At 49.1% G+C, this 6,488-nt stretch overlaps 1 protein-coding gene across 8 annotated transcripts in view; it reads left to right on the top strand.

Moving 5' to 3' along the window:
* The first annotated feature begins 2,808 nt into the window (after nucleotides 1-2,808).
* The window catches only part of Atp2b2 (ATPase plasma membrane Ca2+ transporting 2), a 173,056-nt gene continuing 169,376 nt past the window's right edge, over nucleotides 2,809-6,488 (top strand). For all 8 annotated transcript variants that reach the window (XM_051203563.1, XM_051203560.1, XM_051203559.1 and 5 more), the window contains exon 1: nucleotides 2,809-2,911. The gene's annotated coding sequence lies outside the window, so the exon portion shown is untranslated. The remainder of the gene's footprint in view (nucleotides 2,912-6,488) is intronic.

Here is a 6,488-nt window from a genome sequence, read left to right as displayed (position 1 = left end):
AGGTAGATGGGCTGACATGAGTTTGAGTCCAGCCTCTACTTCATAGAGAATTCTAGGTCAGTCCAGGATAGAGGGAAACACACACACACACACACACAGAGAGAGAGAGAGAGAGAGAGAGAGAGAGAGAGAGAGAGAGAGAGAGAGAGAGAGAGAGAGAGAGAGAGAGAGAGAGAGAGAGAGAGAGAGAGAGAGAGAGAGAGAGAGAGAGAGAGAGAGAGAGAGCATGAAGAGAATTCTGGAAAACTTTAGGCAGATGGAAACCTGTGTTTAAAGGCTTCTGCTTCCCGGCTGGCATGGAACCACTCACTATCCACAGTCCTCTCACTGAGGACAGCTGAAAGCCCCTGCCATTCAGAACATCTAGAAGACTGGTAGGTGAAGAAGGGGCAAAGCTGGCCTGGAGTGGATGAGACCTCTAGATTCCACAGTGGAAACTCTCAGTCTTTCCATGGTCAAATGTATCCCAGAGGAGTCAGGACTGGAGCTAGAAGAATTGAAGTCTTGGCAATAGCTATGTCCAATAGCCCGTTTGCCCTAGAGAGTGCAAAACTCAAGCACGGACTCCAGACACTGGCTACTCTGCCCCCCAACTAACCACCGAGAAACATGGAGTGGGGGATGGGACCTCCAGGAAGGCCAAAATCACCCCCCCAGCGCGCGCGCACACACACACACACACACACACACACACACACACTTGGGGTGGTGTCAGGGAACAAAGGGACCAGGACAGCTCCATGGTAGAAGAGGGTAACAACACTAAACCCCTCTTCAGTTCCTGTGGCACCAGAAGAAATCTCATGGGGGTCTATAAGGACTCTGACTTTCCAACTAGAGGGATCCCTAACCCCACTCACCCCCACACACACACAGTAGAGACTGACTGAAAAAGGTGGATGTGGTCCCCCTGCACCTGCTGGAATAGGACAGAGGAAGCCAGCTGAGATGGAAGGTTTGAATGAGTCTCATGATGTGATAGGTTTCCAGGGAAAATCATTCATATCGGAAGCACCAGGAAGAACTCTGGCTCGGTGGAAAAGGGCCATTGACAAATGCCAACCCAGATGGCAGAGATACCAGAAACAGCTAACACGAATTTCACGGTAGCCAGTATAAGCAGTTCGTGGAACTGCTCTGACCACTGGAATTAAGCTTTTAGGTTGTCAGAAAAGAATAGAAATCAAGTGGAAATTTTAGAATGAAAAGTGCTCCTGAAAAAAAAATCACTCTCGGTGGATGTGCTTTATAGCAAACTAAAAAGGATTGAAGAAAAAACCGTTAACTTGGAATACAGAATGATGGAAATTACCTGACTTAAATAAGGAAAAAATATCAGGAAAAAATGTCAACAGAGCCTGAGGGCCCTGTGGGACAATTAACAAGGCTCTTGCAAAGCATTTGAATAAATATTGGCTAAAATGCCCCCCAAGTCACACACATACACACACACACACACACACACACACACACACACACACACACACACACACACCTACCTCTGAAGAGCCAAGAATCTCAACAAATCTGGAGTAGTATGAACCCAAAGCAATCTACTCTAAAGCAACACATAAACTACTGAAAACTGAAAAGTGAAATTTAGGCAATAATGGACAGAAATGGCATCCATGATTGGATGGCAAGTACTAATGCCTAGCACAAACACATAACAGTTCAAAAATAGCAGGGCCAGCGATATGGCTCAGCAGGGAAAGGCATCAAACCTGAGGGACCTGAGTTTGATCTCTAGGATCCAGTTGCCTCCCTCAAGTTGCCCTTTCAACGAGGCACGCAGTAAAAGCAAGACCCAGCACTCATACTTCGGAGATTTATCACAAATAAATGGAAATGAGTGTTGACTGATCGACACTTAAAACACCTTATGCAACTTTTCATGGCAGTGTGTTATTATTCATGATAATTTCTCCAGCGTGCAAGTATGCACACCTGTACTGGAACACACATACACCGCATACAAAATGCATACATAAAAATCTAAATCAGTCTCCAGAGAATCATCCTGAGTGAAACAAAAAGGCTAGTGTCAGGAAGTTCACCTAGCGCCTGGCTTCATGTTCCTCACACCATTGATGAACAGTACTCTTCAGCCAGGGCAGGATGAGTTGGCCAGGGAATGGGGTGACTGTAAAGGCAGAACCAAGGAGGACTTGTGGTGTGGGGCAATCTTGTGTCTTGACTGTGGTGCTGATGACATGAATTCATACACAAGCCTATGCGTGCAGTTGCTGCCATGAGAGTGAGCTTTAAGACGTGCCTAAGGTCTCTCACCTGGTTTTAGTGGTTGTACAAGTTGGGAGCTTCAGGTGTGGCTAGGAGAAGGGGCACCGGCCTCTCTATGTATTTCTTTGCACACTCCTTTGAAGTGATGTCTACCTCAAAGTAAAAAGTGGCAAATAAATGGATAGATAGATGATGGGTGTGTGGATGGACAGATAAGTGGAAATTTGTAAAGGCTGGCTCTTCATGCAGGGAAGGGCTCTCTCTCTCTCTCTCTCTCTCTCTCTCCCCTCCAGAGTACATACCATGACCACTCCACCACATCCCCTTCTCAGCCCATGCCAGCCACAGATGGGGAGATGTCCCTCAATCACTGCCAACTGGTGGCCTTGCTTCCCTTCCATGAGCTTGGAACCTGGGAACCTGGGAAGGGCGAGGTCCATAAGGCAGCCTTGAGGAGCAGACAATCTGAGAGTGTCTGGGCTAGCCAGAGGAGAAGGAACAACCCGCTTCCACCTTCATCCCCACCCAACCCTGCTCACCCAATTCTAACCAAGGCCATTTCTCCCCATTTCCAGAGCTGACCTTGGTAATACAGTCCCCAGAGCCAACAAGACATGGGCCCAGCTGTACAACTCCTGACATCCCTGATGTGACCAGAAGACGTGGAGGGGTGAGTTGAAGACTGGGGTCTTGTGAGGGGTAAAGTGCAGTGTGAGAAGAAAGGTACGATGGGTGTGCGTGTGTGCACAGAGAGGGTCCATTGGGCAGGAATGAAGTGTGTTTGACGGCAACCGCCTTCCTCTGTCAGCCATTTGGGGACACACGTATGTTATAATTCCCAGAATCTCTTTGGCATTGACTGGGGTGCAGTAGAGAGTGCAGATCAGCTTCGTGTCTGTCACATGACTATCAATCCTGTTCTTGCCATCCCTGGTGCTGGTGATCCATGCAGACCCAACCGTGCCTGTGCCTTGGGAGGGCAGACAGACAGCTGCCCCTGGCTCCTTGTCTACCAGCTGGGCTGACATGGAGCCCCAGAGGTGGGACTCAGGCAGGCTCGCTGTGACAGGCACTGAGGGCTGAGAGGGGACAGTTCCATCCAGCCAGGTGGCAATGGCATGTGTGGGGCCCAGACTCAGGTCTGGGTTCAGAGGATTGGTTCAGCAGGTTCCCTCTCTGGGTCTCGGTTCCTTCATTTGTAATGTGGGGACAACAGGGGCATCTTGTGACAGGCGGGCAAATGTGTCCCGTAAAGTACTGGGCAGAGTGGCTGAGCACACCAGGTACTCAGTCTACACATGCTGCGTGTAAGGTCATGCCAGGTGCCTAACCTATGCTCATTAGAGAGACAGCCCACTCTCTGGGGTCAGGCTGCCCCCAGAGCCAACACAATAGAAGCCTTTTGAGGGTTCCCAGGGAGTGGCCTTGCCTCTTCTGTGTTCAGCAAGCCTTCCTTTGGGCCCCTCTTTTTGCTTTACTGTGTCCATGTGTAATGTATAAACCTTAAGGTTTGTGCCCTGTGCACCCAGAGCTGATGCTGCTCAGCCTCTGGCCTCCGACCCAGTTTCTGTTCCATGGCAGCCTCCTCTGCTGAGCCCAGTCACCACCCGGAACTTCCTGTCAGAGTGGGCGTCTTTTGGGTGCCCGTTCTCCTGTCCTCAGCATCACCCTCTTGAAATTTGGTCTCTCATTGAAGCACTTGGGAGACTAACCAGATTATTTCCAAATATATTCTGTAATTGCTCACGTATTTGTTTAATGCTGTCTCTTAAATACCAGGAAACTGATGAGTCAGAACAGACACATGGACATCTAAACCCAGCAGTTTCAGGTGTAGGCCTGAGTGAGGAAAGAGGTCAGATAGCCGCTGATGTGCCAGGCAAAGATGGAGGAGGTGACATGGCCCCCAGTGTGTCACAAGGCTTTCTGTGCTGACATCTGACCATAGGAGCCAGTCTAGGTCTGGAGTAGAGTTGGAAACTATCAGTCTGGCCTAGTCTAAGCCTGGGTCAGGACCTTCACCAGTCTAGCCAGTATTCTCATAGTGCCCTCGGCCAGGCATGGCCTGAACACTAAGAATCATGTTCCAGGAGACCTCAGAAGCTCTGGGAGCTGGAGAAATGGGGAGGACTGATCTGTCCCCCTGTGAGCCTCCTCCCTGCTCAGGACCACAGCAGAGGGGCCCCTCCCCAAAAGGCAGGCCCTCTAGCCCCCCACCCCTCCAGGAGGATCCATTACTGGAGACGCCTGAAAAGAACAGTGTTCCCTTCTCCCATATGGGATCCACAAACTCCACTGAGAAAGAGAGAGAGAGAGAGAGAGAGAGAGAGAGCTGGAGAGCCTAGCCATTCAAGCCCATCATGGTAGAAACCACGGGTGTCTCCTTCCTCATAAAAACATTTAATTGACAGATTTCCACATCTGAACAGTGTATTAAACTAATCATACAGAACAATTCTTAAAATGCAATTTGCCCAAAATTAGCAGAAAAGTAGGAGCAGAAACCAAGGATGCATTCAATGACTCAAAACTAAAATGACAACCATGAGTCAAAGCCAGAATCAAGCACATATTAGCCAGGTATGGAGGCCCACAGCTGTAATCCTGATATTCAGGAGGCCAGCTTGGGCTATCTTGTGTCAAAAGCCAAGCAGAAAGAATTCAGTTCTCCTTAAAGTATCACCAATACATTGTCCCTCAGTATCCACGAGGGACCAGTGGGTACTTCAGTCGCTAACATAACATGGTGCGGCATTGGCTCATAGCCCAATGCATCTTCCCACACACTTAAGCCATCTCTCTCTGACTTGCAAAGCCTAATGCAGCATTGGCACCACGTAATAGCTGTAGCGTAGTTCAGGGAATAACAAGAGGAAAGCCTGTATCTGTTCAGTAGCGGTGCAATTAAAAAATAATGCTGGGGCCAGCAAGATGGCTGAGCAGGTAAAATGCTTGCACTGCAACCCTGGTGACCTGAGTCCAATCCCCAGAACCCATGTGGTAGAAGGAAAGAACCAACAAAGTTGTCCTCTGACCTCCACACATCAGTAGATGTATCTGCCATCCCCTGATGTCACCTCTTCTTCCCAATGTGTACCTGTCTCTGTGTCCAAAGATCCCACCTTATGAGACTACTCAGTCACATCTGGTCAGGGCCTCTGTGTGGCTTCATTTAACTCTGTTAACTCGTTAAGACCATATTTCCAAGTGAGGCCACATCCATAGATTCTTGAGGATTAGGACTCCAACATGGATCCTCAGAAGACACAATTCAATCCCCAGTTGCATTATGACAGTGGCCATGAATTCGTTTATGACTTTGGGAATCTCAAAGATTCAAAGAACATTTACATCATTTTCTAAGACGACAATGTTCCTCTCAGAATTACTGCCCTTTGGCTCCCAGGGGCTGTCCACTAGTTCCTGGCCTCACAAGGTCCATCTGAATCCCCGTCAAATTCTCCCATGAAGAATAGGAGGATTTGAGGCTGATCTCAACACAACCGGCTTCTGGACACCAGAATGGCATGACAAGCCAGGGGCCCCATCTGTGGGGGGCAGTCACAGGGAGGAATGTGGGTGGGAATACTATGCCCCTAGGGTCCTTCTCAGCAGTGGTCTCTGTAGAGTGAGGGAGTCACTTCCTGTCTTGATCTCCTGAAGAGGACATGCTCTTTCTGGGTACCTTGGGAGTCTTGAGGACTCAACCTGCCCCTAGTATCTATGTACATTAAACATGCCCACAAGAAGGGGAAGTTGCACAGAGACCCTGAGCCTGTTGCCCAACTGAGCTGGAATGAGTGGTAGACCCCTGTGTTCTTGTCAGTTCCTTACTGTTTGCCTTTTCCTGGCCTGGGTGGAGGTGAAATGTTATCCCGACCCCAATACTAGTGGTCCCCCAGTGCTCCAGCTGAAAGCTGTCTGTCTGTATTCCCATCTGATGCCAGCACCGGGAGTCACTGACCCTGTGAACTGGTCATAGTGCATTAAACCAAGATAGAAGCAGTCTAGCATTCTGAATTTGAATCCCACACAAAAAGTTCTGGTGAATCTTATCACTTACCCAGCCCTAGTTTCTCGGTGGCCAAACAGAACCTGGTCTCTATCTCCTAAATGAGGGGTGTCTATAAAGAGCCTTGGCCAGGGCTCAGCATCCTGTAGGCACTCTTATCTCTCTGGTCCTTAGTTTCTTTCCTGCCAAAAAGGAAGAGGACACATGGGTTCAGCCACCTAAACCTGACTCCTGA

This window comes from Phodopus roborovskii, unplaced genomic scaffold, assembly GCF_943737965.1.
Source record: "Phodopus roborovskii unplaced genomic scaffold, PHOROB, whole genome shotgun sequence".
Taxonomy (NCBI): domain Eukaryota; kingdom Metazoa; phylum Chordata; class Mammalia; order Rodentia; family Cricetidae; genus Phodopus; species Phodopus roborovskii.
The sequence above is the reverse complement of the archived record's forward strand: the minus strand, read 5'-3'. Positions and strand labels throughout refer to the sequence as shown.